General features: G+C 38.8%; 2 non-coding genes across 2 annotated transcripts; both read left to right on the top strand.

Annotated features, from left to right (window-relative positions):
• Positions 1–15,192: 15,192 nt before the first annotated feature.
• trnar-acg lies at positions 15,193–15,265 on the top strand. Its single transcript has one exon. It is a non-coding gene; the product is annotated as a tRNA-Arg (tRNA).
• Positions 15,266–15,390: 125 nt separating this feature from the next.
• On the top strand, positions 15,391–15,462 carry trnae-uuc. The gene has a single exon. It is a non-coding gene; the product is annotated as a tRNA-Glu (tRNA).
• Positions 15,463–15,617: the final 155 nt, after the last annotated feature.

Genomic DNA, 15,617 nt, shown 5'->3' with positions numbered 1-15,617 from the left:
CTTTGTGAATTGCCTGATGATGAACTCTTCCTCAGTGCTAAAAACATTAAACAAATCAATGAAGGGATAAAGAGGGATGTTTTGATTATATAAGTAGGTTTTTGTGCTGTAAGAGCCTGATGGGAAGGGAAGATGGGGGAATGGCGATGCTGCTAAATCTAAGGAAATTTTTTTTTAACAAATTACTCAGTCTCAGCATGTAGCAACACAAAAGGATAAAACACATGATTTGAGCGCAGGGGAAACTCAGGGTCATTCTGATCACACAACATCTGACAAACACAAATACCAACCATTCCCAAATGTACACAGTAGACACTGAGTACCAGCAGATGTTCAAGATGTATGAAGAACTCGGCCGGAAGATTCATGCTACGGATCCCTACACCATGTCCCCACAATCCAGCTCTCTCCCACTTCCTTTTTAGACTCACCCTCCCCACGCTTTACCGATGACCAAAATGGCAGGAGAGAACCTTCATATCTCTCACTGAGAGAGTTTAAAGTGCATGGAGGCCAGATTGGTGAGTCTACCTCTGAGATTAGCTTCAATTTAGCTTATGCCGACAGATTGGAGAGGGCCTACACGAACATTTGAGTGAGAGTGAAATCATCAGAGGGGTACTGAAAATCACTAAACCAGGTCACTTTAAGGAGATGTAAATGGAGAAAGAGTTGAAAGGGCTGCTACAGTCTTACTTCGGTGATAAGAGTAGCACAGAGCTGTTTCAGAAGTTGATGTTTGCACACCAAGGAGAAAACGAGAATCCACAGCAGTTTCTTTATCATGCAATTGGTCTTAAACAAAAGATTCAGTTTGCTTCCAAACACAGCACTGCAGATATAAGGTATGATGCGAAGACCATACAAGAGGTATTTCTTCACACGGTTTGCCATGGTTTGGGGTCCAAGCACAGTGAACTTAAACAACTAATTGCTGCAGGAGATGTAACGGATGACATGCTTCTCAGACAGCTTGTAAAGGTTACATGTGAGGAGGAAGAGAGACAGCGTCGGCTGCAGTCGCTGCCATGACTTAAAACCACTCACGCTTGTAGCACCCAAGTTGAAGGGGTTTAAGAAATTAAGGCAGCATCTGCAACCACTGAGCAGACTGATAAAGGAGATTCACAAGCTTATCACCCAAGTAACAGCACTGACTAATGTAGTCAATTCACTGCAACAGGCCAAGGAGAAAGAACAGCATTGTCAATGCATGACTAAAGCACCTGAAAAGAGGAGATGGCCGGGTTGTCCTAACTGCATGAAACAGGGGAAAGAGGAGACCTGCAGCCACTGCTTAATTTGTGGCGGGGTTGGTCACCGGGCGGTTGGCTGTCTAAACAGACAAAAAAGGTCAGTACCTAATGTCAGGCCAAAATGTACACCAGAGACAGCAGTCCCTGATGCAGGGTCACCCTACCATAACTATACAGTTATTGCTGGTTCATGGGATCACATCAATAGTACCACCAAAAAACAAAGAAAAGGCAACCTGAGGGCTCAGGAGAAAAGGTCGTCCAGTTTGTTGGAAAAAGTGTATACTGGAAGAAGAAATAGGAGGCCATGATGTAAACATGCTTCTCGACACTGGAGCACAGGTAAGCATCATCGATCAAGACTGGAGGAAAGAGTACCTACCAATACATGATGTTTGCCCCTTATCTGAAATAGTGGGACCCAGTGCTGGTCTGGAGGTGTTCGCTATCAATAGGGAAGTAATTTCATTTAGTTAACCGGTCGAAGCTACAGTAAGCTTATCTGGACATGATGGGACTCACTACTCCATCCAAGTACCCTTTCTGGTCAGTCAGCTACAGTTGGAGAGGCCTTTGTTGGGGTTTAATGTAAACTCAAACTTAATCACAAGACCTAGAGATAAGGCAGGCATTCTTACTACCTTACATTACTGGTGAGTAGCACTGGGGATACCCAAGATGACCTGGTTGAAGTGTCGGCTTCATTCGTGCAGATCAGTTGTGCACTGTTCATTTCGAGCAGGGGTCATCCTGCTCTATTATTTTCTAATAAAATAAAATTCATATCAGGCACATCAGTGTTAGCTCAGTAGAGTTGTTTGGGTTCTACGGCGCCATGGGTCGCTACTACAGTTACTATGCTCACTGTTGCCACGATCAGACGAGCAGTTGTGAGTGCAGTGAAGGCAGCAGAGAGCGATGCGCAAACAGATGAAACTTTCACTGAGTGAAAAACAATGGCATTCTTAAAAATAAGGAAAGTTGATCATGAAAACCGAGTTTTTCGAGATGCTTCTATCTTTAAATTTAACTCAGTTTAGCCTAACCGATGATTTATTTAAATTTTTATTTGAGGTTATTTACATTTTTATGGCCTTAAAGGTACTGAACAAATTAACAGATAAAGGGTTTCTCGCACATTATCATTTTTCCAACACTGCCATTATTTTTGCCTGTTTGTGTTTCTGAATGATATTGCTGATATTTTATCAATGCAACCTGAAGCATAGAAGAGAGCAATGTTAAACATTAGATACATTTAGTTAGGTAGAGCAAATTCATGTGAAGTTAAAATGTGATATGAGTTTTCTGTTTTTTCATTTTTTTGAACCAGTGAGGTATACGTTCATTACTTATGATATGTAATCTCAGTTTAGCAGAAACAAAAGCACGTTTTCTTTTATTGATCTTTTCTTTTTCTTTTTATTTATTCATTCATAATGTGTCCAATAAAAATGTTGTCTACACTCATTTTTTTAGTCTGGCAAAAAGCACCAATACATGTTTTTAGGTATATAATTGTCTGGACCTCAGCTGGCAAGGAGGGTTTATTTACTGGACCCCAAGCAATTTTAGTTGAAGATGCCTGATTTAGAGTATATGATGATTAAGTGCAGACCCTTTTATTTACCAGGAGAGTTTTTAGCCATTGTTGTGACTGCAGTGTTCATTCCGCCGGATGCTAACGAATGCTGGATGCTAATGAATGCTAAACTAGCTATGGAGGAACTGCATGCAGCTATCAGAAAACAACAATCTGCACATCCCAAAAGAGCTATCATTGTTGCTGGAGATTTCAACCACTCTAACCTGAGATCTGTTTTACCAAAAATTCACCATAATGTCTCCTGCTCTACCAGAGGGGACAAAACACTGGACCAGGCATACACAAACATACCTGGGGCATACAAGGCCATTCCCCTCCCCCATTTGGATCAGTCTGATCACCTCTCTTTGTTCATGTTACCCAAATACACACCACTGATCAAACGGGTAAAACCAGCTGTGAGGACAGTAAAGGTATGGCCAGAGGGAGTCATTTCTTCTCTACAGCAACAGTTTCAGGATACTGACTGGAACATGTTTGACTGTGTGAGAGTGACATGACATGAGTCCACACTGGACTCTCACACAGTCATGGACATTTACACATCTTCTGTTTTGGACCATATCAACAGGTGCATTGACAATGTCACTACCGTCAAACACGTAAAATGCTTTCCCAAGCAGAAGCCGTGGATGAACTTTGAAGTCCGTCTCCAATTTAAAGCAAGAGATGCTGCTTTTAAATTTGGCAGCGCAGAGGACTACAACAGAGCCAGGGCCAACCTAAAAAGAGGCATCAGGAGAGCCAAGCTCATATTCAAACTTAACATAGAGGAGCACTTCTACAACTCTGACCCCAGACACATGTGGAAAGGCATCCAGACCATCACAGACTACAAACCTACAGCTCAAACAACCAGCTCTGCCTTCTAACCGGACAAACTCAATCACGTTTTTTGCTCGTTTTGATCAAGGCATAGGACATTTCACCTCAACCACGGACTCTTCTACACTTTTATTCTCAACAACGGACGTCTATTCAGTTTTAGCAGAGTGGATGCATGCAAAGCAGCTGGCCTGGATGGCATACCGGGACTTGTTCTTGGAGCATGCGTTGGCACAGGTTTTCACAGACATTTTCAACCTGTCACTGGTCCAAGCCACGGTTCCTACATACCTGAAGACCACAACCATCATACCTGTGCCTAAGCACTCAGCTGCCGAATGCCTGAATGACTTTTGCCTAGTTGCACTCACCCCTATTGCTATGAAGTGCTTTGAGAAACTGGTCCTGAATCACCTCACTGCGGGCCTTCCACCTACACTGGACTCACACCAGTTTGCCTATCGCCCGAAAAGGTCAACATATGATGCAGTTTCTACAGCTACACACCCGGATAAAAGCAACACCTACATCAGAATGCTGTTTATTGACTTTAGCTCTGCGTACAGTCCTCCCCACTGTACTGATCACTAAGCTTAGTGACCTGGATATCTGCACCTCCACTTGCAGATGGATTCTGGACTTTCTCACGAACAGACCTCAATCTGTTTGGTTGGGCAACCAGGTATCCTCAACCCTCATTCTGAACACTGGCATCTTGCAGTGCTGTGTTCTGAGCCCACTACTCTACTCCCTGTTCACCTCTGCATAACTCCATCTTTATCAAGTATGCAGATGACACCACCGTGGTCAGCCAGATCGACAACAACGACAAATCAGCCTACATGGAAGAGATCGAAGCCTGACAGCATGGTGTGCCACCAACAACCTGACCCTCAACGCCTCGAAAACTATAGAGCTCATCGTGGACTTTTGGAAATCCAACAGCAGGAGACATCTCCCAGTCAACATAACTGAGGTAGAGCGAGTTTTCAGCCTTAAGTTCCTGGGAGTTCACATCTCTGAGGATCTGTGCTGGCACAAGAAACCTTCAGCTCTGGTCAAGAAAGCAAAACAATGCCTGTACTTCTTGAGAAGTGTCAAGAAAGCTCATCTCTCCCCAGGGATTTTAACGAGTTTCTACCGCTGCATCATCGAGAGCATCCTGACCAACTCCATCACTGTATGGTACGGAGTATGGTTCCACTGTGTGTGAATGTAAAGCCCTGCAAAGAGTGGTCAAAACCGCCCAACGCATCACTGGCACCCAGCTACCTGCATTGAACAACTTCACCACAGCACGTCTGCGCACAGCTCACAACATTATCAAGGACTCTTTACATGCCAGACACGAACTGTTTAACTTCTTAGGCTTCTGGGTCGTGTGAGCGCAACTAATAGCCAATTGTTCTCAGGTGTTAATGTTTAGCAATAGATTAAATAAATAGGGAGAAGAGTAACCATGACTAACTATACATCATTCTAAAGCTCTAAGTCTCAAGCAGCAATTTCAGATCACTGTTTTTCAATGGAAAACGTATAATGAATGTATTTGCTGAATTTGTGTGAGCAGTACACAACAACATGCATAAAAAAACCGCACTGCTTACATGAATATTGTAATAACGAGTAACAAACACATCCACTGCTGCTAATCCCGGTTTATTAGGAAAGATAAGGGTCCAGTGAACAACATGCCGTAAAGCATTTCTGCTCCAAACAAACAATAGTGTTGAAATTTAAATGTTTATTCCTTGTTTACGTCACAGAACTTCGGCTGGAGTTTATATATTTCCGAATACTTTCACATAAAAAACATCTTGGTGACAACAAACAAATATGGCTGGTAGAATATAGTGTTACAAAACGGTTGAGACATAAACAGCTGTTTATAGCTCGTGCTAACTGGACTTTGTTTACAAAAAAAAAGAAAACTAGAAAAAAAATGGACAATCAAATAAGTTGTTTTATCGGAGATTTGCAAAAAAAGCAGCGATGTGGAAAATATTTTTGGGGGCGGAGTAACAACAGAGACATGGAGCTCTACATTTGTAAGTTACAATTAATCTCCCTTTATAGCTTTATACGATTTTATTGGTTTTATTGCCTGTTTGTTTTTATAAGAGAAATGCTTGAAAAGTAAGTTTATGTGTGTGTGTGTGTGTGTGTGTGTGTGTGTGTGTGTGTGTGTGTGTGTGTGTGTGTGTGTGTGTGTGTGTTGTTGAGATTGGAATGGCCAGACATCAATATGAATGACCATGACTGTAAAACAATAGCTTGTCTGGCTACCTGGCCATCAATATGAATGCCAAATCAACCTCAGTAGCCCCAAACATGTATAACAAAAGCCTTTAATGGTCAGCCATTCATTAATATGCAGACTGTATGAATAGAGTATGAATGATCACCTGAGTTGAGCAGGTGTCTCTCAAACAGGGGGAGGGAGAAAAGGCTCAGACAGTCTCAGATTAATGTTTGTAGGAATCTCATTTGTTATGACAATCTTCATAAAATTTGAAATATAAACTCATGAGACATGTGGCTTTCAACCCAGTACTTTTCTGGATTGCTCCAGGACTGATTTCATGTATTAATATATAAAGGAAAAAAAATATTTAAGGAATTATTTTTCTACAGTACTTACTCATCTATAACTTATTATTTAAAAAAAATAATATTTAAATTGTGTACGAAGCCCACTTTTATCAGGAACTGTTAACATTTAAAGTTAGGTAGGGCATTTCAGCTGTGAGTCCCAAAATCTGTGTCGAAGGCTAACAGGTTAAGGTGATGTTTTTCTCCTTGGTGAACACAAGATGGCGCAGTCAAAGTTGTAGATGAAGGTGATATTTTTACTCTGTCCTGCAAATACAAAACAAGTGCAACAAACAACTACCTGCACTGGTACAGACAACATCCAAAATCTACACCTGAGTTCCTTCTTTATATTTATGATACAACTGGAGGAAAAAGTGACTCAATTCCACCACGTCTGGATGTTAAAGTTGATAAAAATAATAAACAAGTGGATCTGATCATCTCCTCTGCTGCTGTATCAGACTCTGATCTATACTACTGTGCTCTGGCGCCCACAGTGACAGGAAATCCAGCTGCACTGAAGGCAAATAAACTACTAAAGTTCAATCATTTGCAGCTCTTTAATCCTAATATTACTGGATTTTCTCCTATTAATTAAAGACTAATAAAATGTTGGTTTGATATACATTTATAATTGGTCCCATATTATTATACAAGAGCAGCAACAGTATTAAAACAGTTTTTAATCCTTGTTGGTAAAAATTAATCTATTAATCTATTATTCTATTCATTAGTTAATTTTCAGTAGCCACATACAGTGATTCAGACCTAGTAGCAGTTTAGAGTAGCTTTAGTCCAACTACTGGCATGTGACTGCAGGGAAACATAAAATGTATTATAAAACAACCCTTGTTCAAAAACAAACATTTAAGCATTTAAAATGTAGATATATTTTTCCATTAAAAAAAAAGATATGTTGATATTTTTATGTGAAACTGCTTTGTGACAAGGTCATTGCTTAAAGCTCTTTACAAATGAAAGTGACTTAAATTAAATTGAAAGAAGCTACTGTAAAACACTAAGCAGTGAGAAAACCAAGAATCTGGTGATGTCTTTGGATTCCGGACTTCATGTAGTTATGACTGCAAAGGATTTTAATTCTTATAATAAAAATGCTAATTGAATTTATAATTATTGTAGTTTGACCACACACTTGAATGTGGAGTAAATATTTATTAATAAAGCGTGATTCTGTTACAGTCTTTCTTCTGCGGAAACACAAGATGGCGCTGTCAGTTATCTTATTGTTGCCAAATACTAGAGCTTCATACAACACTGATTACATTCTACAGAGATACTTACATACATACATCTATACAACATCGCCGGTCTCACCACAGTCCTATAAACTTTCCCTTTCACTCTTGCAGACACTCTTCTATCATAAATCACTTCTGTCACTCTTCTCCACCCACTCCACCCTGCCTGCACTCTTTTCTTCACTTATCTAACACAATCTCTATTACTTTGCACTGTTGACACCAGGTACCTGAACTCCTCCACCTTCTCCACCTCTTCTCCCTGCAACTGCACCACTCCACTGCCCTCCCTCTCATTCACACACACACGTACTCTGTCTTACTCCTACTGACTTTCATTCCCCTTCTCCCGGGCACGTACACTGTTACTCTGAAATGTCGGTATAAATAAAGCAGCGAATACATTTTGCTTTACTGGTACAAACAATATCCTAACAAGACACCACAGTTTTTACTGTATAAAGGCTTGAGGGCAAGTTCACTTCTAAAAAGCACTCCAGCGGATCGTCGATTAGAGGCAGGAACAACCAGAGACATCACTATACTCACTATAAGAGGCCTAAAGCTCTCAGATTCTGCTCTTTATCACTGTTCTCTCAGAGACACAGCACAGTAATACAAAGACACTGAAAAGCTGTACAATAACATTACAATGGTGTAGAGGAAGATAAAGATGGTCCCTTCACCAAGCTGTGATCAGGTAGCCACAGAAACATGTGTGGTTTCACACACAGCTTGAGGCTTTGCACAAGATCAGATGTTGAATAGAAGTTATGCTCTGTACATTGCTGTTTTTATGAATTTAACAAGAGATTCCTTATTGCCAGCAGCTCTTTCTCTCTGAGAACTGAGGGATAGTAATTAGACTGAGTAAATAAAAAAACAGAAACCAACCAGAGAAACAAACAAAATCGTGTCTTTCTTCTTTCTCAACAAGATGGTGCTGTGAGCTGACATATTGTGCACCAAGTACTAGTACCCTGCTCACACCCAACTCAGAAATACTGATTTCTTTAATAAAGAACACTACTGTGTACAATAAAATAGACTCAACCTGTTCTGCAGTCATTGATAAATAGTACTTTAATATACTGTATAAATCACTGCATTAAAACAGAGGTGTACCTGATTTGGGATCTCAATATCTCAGTGCAGCCAAATTCTGAATAATCTCTAACATTTCTATATATTTGATCAGGCTGACAGATTTTACTTGAATGAATAAATATGTAACTGCAACATGCCTATAAATCCTTTTTTTCCCCCTTTTGACCTGCAATAAATGTTCAGCTCCAGCATGAACAATTGCAAGCACATGGGTATTAGTCATGGGATAATGTAAATATTTCAAATATGATTCATGAGATCAGATAAACGAATTTTACACATTGTATGTATGTGCTCAGGACTTGTTCCACATGTGATGCTGAATGTAAAACCAGGATGTTTCAGTAAGAATCAGCAATCTGTCAGTAACATTGGTGAGTATGTCATGTGATGCTGTTGGGTGGAGCTTCATGAACCTTTATGATGTTACATATAGAAAGTATAGTAGAAATATTTATTCAGCTAAAACTAATCACCATGTTTACTGTTATATTCATGTCTCTGTGGCTTTTATTAGGTGAGTGATACATGAAGTTTTTGCTATTGCAGAAATATTACTTAGTGATACATTTGTGTAGTGTTTGAAACATCTGGCTTGCTTTTAATTGAAGTTTAAAACCTTATTTTTTTCATCTTTATGACAGGTGAGTCCATGGCAGATTCAATAGAGCCACTTTTCCCTCATAAAGCTGTAGATGAAGGTGAAAATGTTACTCTGTCCTGCAAATACACAAAAAAAACAACTTGTTCTGGTACAGACAACATCCAAAATCTAATCCTAACCTCCTTATTAATATTTTGCAAAGTGGAACTTTAGTGTCTGAACTCCCACCAAGAATGGATGCTAAAGTTGATGATGGTATTAAGAAACAAGTGGATCTGATCATCTCCTCTGCTGCTGTATCAGACTCTGCTCTATACTACTGTGTTCTGAGGCCCACAGTGACAGGAAATCCAGCTGCACTGTACAAAAACCTTCACAGATTATTTTGCTAAACTACTTAATTGCTTTGCAATCCTTATTTTACTGGATGTGTTCAAATGACACTCTATAGATTTGTGTAGAATATGTTTATGAAAATTATCTGCTTCCTTTCATCATAATCATCTTACTATAACTGAAATTATTTATAAAAGCTAGAAAGACTCAGTGACTGTGGATCTCAATTCAGAGCAGAAACAACATTAGATGCTACTGAACTTATTAATAAAGATGACAGATTTCCTTTACCACCTTGATTTAGTTAACCACAGACACAGAACAAAATGTGGTAACATTTCCGACTGAAATAAATAGAAACTAAAAGTAAACAGATTAACATTCAACACAAGAAATTTACAATTAAGCATTTCTGATTATCTAAAATACATTTAAGTTTAAAACAATTTTAGCTATTAATTCAGGTCAGTTACATTAGATAGAAAGCTTTACATATCAAATCTGAAATGAAGGGAAGCAGCAGAAGCTCTATATATTTTTTTTCATCGAGTTGAAAAAAAATATGCTCTGAATTTGTTGATATGATTTGTGAATAAAACCCCTATTTTCTCTGCAGCCTTTTTTTTAATGAAATCTGGAGAATAGTGGATTCTAGATTTTACTTTACACTGATTTAAATTATATATTTGTCTCCAGCATGGACAAGCACATTACTACTGCATGTTCATATTCTCTGGACATGTTGCATCCACAGTTTCATGTTTAGCTCATTAGTTCATAACATCCAGCTTTACATCTACACACTACTTTATACACATTTATTAAACAGAATGATTTTATTACAGTCATGAGTCAGATGGCTCGGCTTGATGGCATCTTTCATGGTATTACCAAGAACTGCAGCTTTTTTCCCTTCAACTCACTGAATATTGTCAGAATAACTAAAAAATTAAAATATTTGTATATTTAATAAACAATATTTATTATTATTATTAATTATTATTATAGTAATGTAGAATTGTTGTTTATGGCTGTAGACCTAAATATAATGACAGACTACAAGTTTTTATAATTACATGATTTTTCTGTCAGTAACATTGGTGACTCTGTGATGTGATGCTGTGGGGTGGAGCTTCATGAACCTTTAGGATGTTAACAGGTTAAAGTACAGAACTTTTCACTGAACTAAGAGGCTTCATCATGTTCACTGTTATATTCATGTGTCTGTGGCTTTCACTAGGTGAGTTATACATTAATTTTATGATTTTAGGAATATTATGTGTTAAATTTGTTATTATTTGGTATGTGTGGTGTTTAGAAACAGTAGAATGTGAGTCTGACTGTATATCTGGATTGACCGTGTTCTCTTCTCTATGACAGGTGACTCCACTGCAGATCCAATAGAACCACTTTTCACTCAGAAAGTTGTAGATGAAGGAGAAAATGTGACTCTGTCCTGCAGTTATTCAAATTTGAGTGATACAGTAAGAAACCTGTACTGGTACAGACATTATCCCAAAGCTTATCCTAAATTCCTTCTTTACATCAATCCATTTGGAGGTAAAACTAAGCCCATGCCACCACGTCTGGATGCTAAAGTTGACAAAACTAAAAAACAAGTGGATCTGATCATCTTCTCTGCTGCTGTATCAGACTCTGCTCTATACTACTGTGCTCAGGAGCCCACAGTGACAGGAAATCCAGCTGCACTGTACAAAAACCTTAACACAGTTTAGTTATTCTGCTAAACTACCTGGTTGCTTTTCAACCATTAATTTACTCAGATGACACTCTATAAATCTGTATTGAATGTGAAATGTTATTAAAACAATGTCTGCCAGCAAATCCAATTAGATTCTTAGTCAGATTATTTGTTGGCTGAATTGACAGCATATTAAAATAATTGAATTTATATTACTAGTGTATTAACTTACTGTCATGATTTGTGAATGACAAAATAACTTCCTTTTCCCAGCAGCCCATCTTTTAGGGTAAACTGGGACAATGTGGCTGAGTGGAAAAAAATTACTTAGTGTAGACAATTATATGAATTTAACCCCCTGCTTTAATCATCATTAAAGATGCAAATGGATGGACAAGTGAACAGTTCACTTAACGTTAACGTTACCTGTTAGTTTGCCATTTACTTCAGTTGATGGCGCGGTCATCTCTTTAAGGATTAAAATTGTGCATTCTGTCATAAACACATTAGTCTCAACCGACATAATAAAACAGTGGGCTAATATTGCTTCTAAGACTGATGAAAATGGATGGACACCTACATGTTCGTTTGAGGTTTATTAGATAATGGCGCGGCGATCTCTTTCGGACACGCTCTAACGCATTTTGTGGATGTTGCCGCCAGGATATGGCGTCACGGCAAATTTCCGCTTCCTTTAAGAGTGTTGTTTATTTTCAAGATGATGATGATTTTCAGTGTGATTGACTTTTTAAAATATTATTTGTATCAGTCCGATTGATTAGGTGTGTAATGTCAGAAGACAGCATCCAATTATAAACGTGCGTCTAGTTTCTTCTTTCTAAATAAAAGTAATTTAAATTAGAAGCTACAGTCCGTGTGAAATTGTATATTTTACGTGCATTCTTTTTCAAAATCTAGAAAGTATACATTAGTAATTTTTTTCTTCAATTTTCTACATTTTTCATGTAGCTTTGCACTTTACAGCAATAAATGTTATTTATTTATATATAACAGTTTGACTGAGCTACTTGACTGAAACATGTACTTTTAAAATGAAAACTTCAAGTTAAGCCAAAGAGTAACAATTTCAAGTCAGTTTAACATAATGCAATCGTGTTAAAAAGAGAAATAGCTGCAATGACTAGCTGAATGAGTGTACATTCACTTCCATGATATTGACTACACCTGTTCTTCTGTCATACACATTGTTTATGTGTTATCCGAACTCCTGCTCTGTTTTTTCTTAGTAACGAGCCTCAGCTGTAATCTACACACTGTCAGCTTGATTTCACAGAAAAAAAATTCTCATTAAATATAATTTTTTACAAAAACAATATACCTTCTGTTTTAAGAAGACTGAGCTCAGAGAAAAGGAAAGGAGAAGAGACACAAAACAGGAAAACAAAATGAGAAATGAATAAATTAAAATCAGAAAGTTTAAAGCTGTGATGGGTTTTACTGGAAACCAGTGCAGAAGTCTGTAGTTTTTTTGTCCAGTAAGTTCCAGAAGTCCAGTGCTTCTGTATGATATTAATTTATGGTTCTGAATATAGAAATTGTGAGATATGCCTCTGTTTTCTGATCACAGTCACATTTATAATTGAGCCAAAATTTTATCCTACACACATAAATAAAAAAATATATAATAAAGTAAATAATAAACAAAAGTGTGCAGAGGATTATGTACAGTATGTTTGTTAAATCATGAGATACAACATATCCAAAAGATGCATTGTGTTGATCAGCAACAGTGGAATAGAACACTCTCACAGAACAACCTCCATGATCCGAACCAGTCTGGGTTCAAAGTCTGGGTATCTTCCTGGACCTTTCAGCAGCATTTGACACAGTCAACCACAAGACACTTTTGTCAACCCTCAAGAGCCTTGGTATCTGCGGAACAGCATGGAAATGGTTTGCTTCCTACCTGGAAGGTCACTCATACCAGGTAACATGGAGGGGATCCACATCTGCCCCGTGCAGACTCACCACTGGTGTCCCACAAGGCTCTGTACTTGGTCCCCTCCTTTTCTCCCTCTATACCCACTTCATTGGTGAAGTCATATCCTCACATGGGTTTTCTTATCACTGCTATGCAGATGACACTCAACTCATTCTCAACTCTTTTCTTTCCCTCCATCAGACTCCACAGCTTCCGCTCGGATCTCAGCATGCTTGTCAGACATATCTTTATGTATGAGTGCTCACCAACTAAAACTCAACCCCAGCAAAACAGAACTGCTGATCATCCCAGGTGATTCATCTCCAGGTCAAGATCTCCAAATAACACTTCATGACTCTCTGCTCTCCCTTTCAGCCACTGCTCGTAACCTTGGGGTAACTATGGACAATGAACTGTCTTTTTTCCCACATGTCGCTAATGTTGCTCGTTCTTGTCGATTTCTTCTCTATAACATCCGAAGGATTCGACAATTTCTGTCCATACAGGCTGCCCAGATGCTTGTTCAGTCTCTTGTGATTTCAAGACTTGACTACTGCATCTCTCTGCTGGCAGGTCTTCCCCTGAACGCTATTTGTACACTGCAAATGATCCAAAACGCAGCTGCATGACTTGTGTTCAATCAGCCCCAGTTTTCCCACACCATCCCACTGCTGCGCTCCCTTTACTGGCTTCCAGTAGCTGCACGTATCAGATTCAAAACACTGATGCTTGCCTACAAGGCCAAAAATGGACCAGCACCATCTTACCTCAGTGACCTCATCACATCTCTCACTGCACCATGCTGTCTGAGATCCTCCAGCACTGCTCGACTGGTACCTCCTTCTCTCAGAATGAGAGGTAAGTACACTTCAAGGCTCTTCTCTGTTCTGGCACCGAGGTGGTGGAATGAACTTCCCCTAGATGTCCGTACAGCAGAGTCCCTGACTATCTTCAAACGACGACTGAAAACCTACCTCTTCCTGAAATACTTAAATTAGCACTTTCCAAGTTTGTAGAATTCGAGTTATATTTATATTAAGTTTGTAATCTTGAGTACCAGTGTAGATTTATTCATTACTAGAGACTCAAAGCACTTTTGTACGTCGCTCTGGATAAGGGCATCTGCTAAATGCCACAAATGTAAATGTAAATAGTTGTGAGTTGTAATGGAGTCTCAATTAACTTTCACTTAAACTGTAAAGTGATGATCTGGTCAAAATGAAGAATGAAGAAATTAAAATCTGAAATGTTATTTTATTTTATGATCACGATGACAGAACTGAAGACAGTATTACAGCTCTGACTTGATATTTGTACATTTATATCATTAAATAAAATATAATAATAATCATACATTTAAAATTTAAATAATTACAGGTTTGTGCTGAGGAAATGTACATTGTAAATACAGTAATTATTAATTTGTAGTTATATTTCTTTGTAAATTGTATAGAACATAATTAATGTATATGATTTGTAAACTTGGACTTTGAGGAACATTTCTGATTATTTCATTAAAACAAACTAACCAATAAAGAAGGGATTCGAACTCACACGTTCAGAGAACAATGGATTAGCAGTCCATCACCTTAACCACTCGGCCACCTCGTTCTTTGCTTTCAGTGGCGCATGTTTTACATGTTGAGTCTAAGGCCATCTACAGACGAAACACTTAGTTGAAGCTGCATAGTGTTTCATTAGTTATCTATTCTTGTGCTAATACCCTATCTAAAAGTTTTGCTTGTCAGATAAAGCAACAATTTTTTATGCTCACTAGATCAAAGTACCACTATATGACTCTCTGGATTAGGACGCCTGCAAAACACAGTAAAATTAATGCAATTAAAAACATCATAGAGTAGTGGCTAATAGAACGGCCTATGGACACAGCATCCCAAACTTGAATTTGCTGTGCTTTTGAATTCTTCTTTGTATCTCATTCAAGCAGCACAGGCTTGGGCCAGTGGCGCAATGGATAACGCATCTGACTACGGATTAGAAGATTCCAGGTTCAACTCCTGGCTGGCTCGGCTCTTTTTGACCTTATGCACGATGCCACAGTTTGACACACTGAGATCAAAGGAATGTGTTTCAATGGAGCCAAAGTTGGTCCTCATCTGACACAGCCCTTTGTGATCAGGTTTGGATGTCCGTTTCCCATATGGTCTAGCGGTTCGGATTCCTGGTTTTCACCCAGGCGGCCCGGGTTCGACTCCCGGTATGGAAAACCTTCTTTTTGCTTCAATAAGGGCGTTGAATTCTGGATCTACTTTGCTTGAGGAGCCACAGCTACCCCAGTTGGTATTAGAGTCATGGCATGGTGCTTTCAACATAGCACGCTAAATCTGACTTTGGCCACGTTTTGCATCACGCTTGTAAGTT

This window comes from Silurus meridionalis, chromosome 6 (assembly GCF_014805685.1).
Source record: "Silurus meridionalis isolate SWU-2019-XX chromosome 6, ASM1480568v1, whole genome shotgun sequence".
In the NCBI taxonomy this organism is placed as follows: domain Eukaryota; kingdom Metazoa; phylum Chordata; class Actinopteri; order Siluriformes; family Siluridae; genus Silurus; species Silurus meridionalis.
This window is presented reverse-complemented; position numbering and strand designations above follow the sequence as displayed.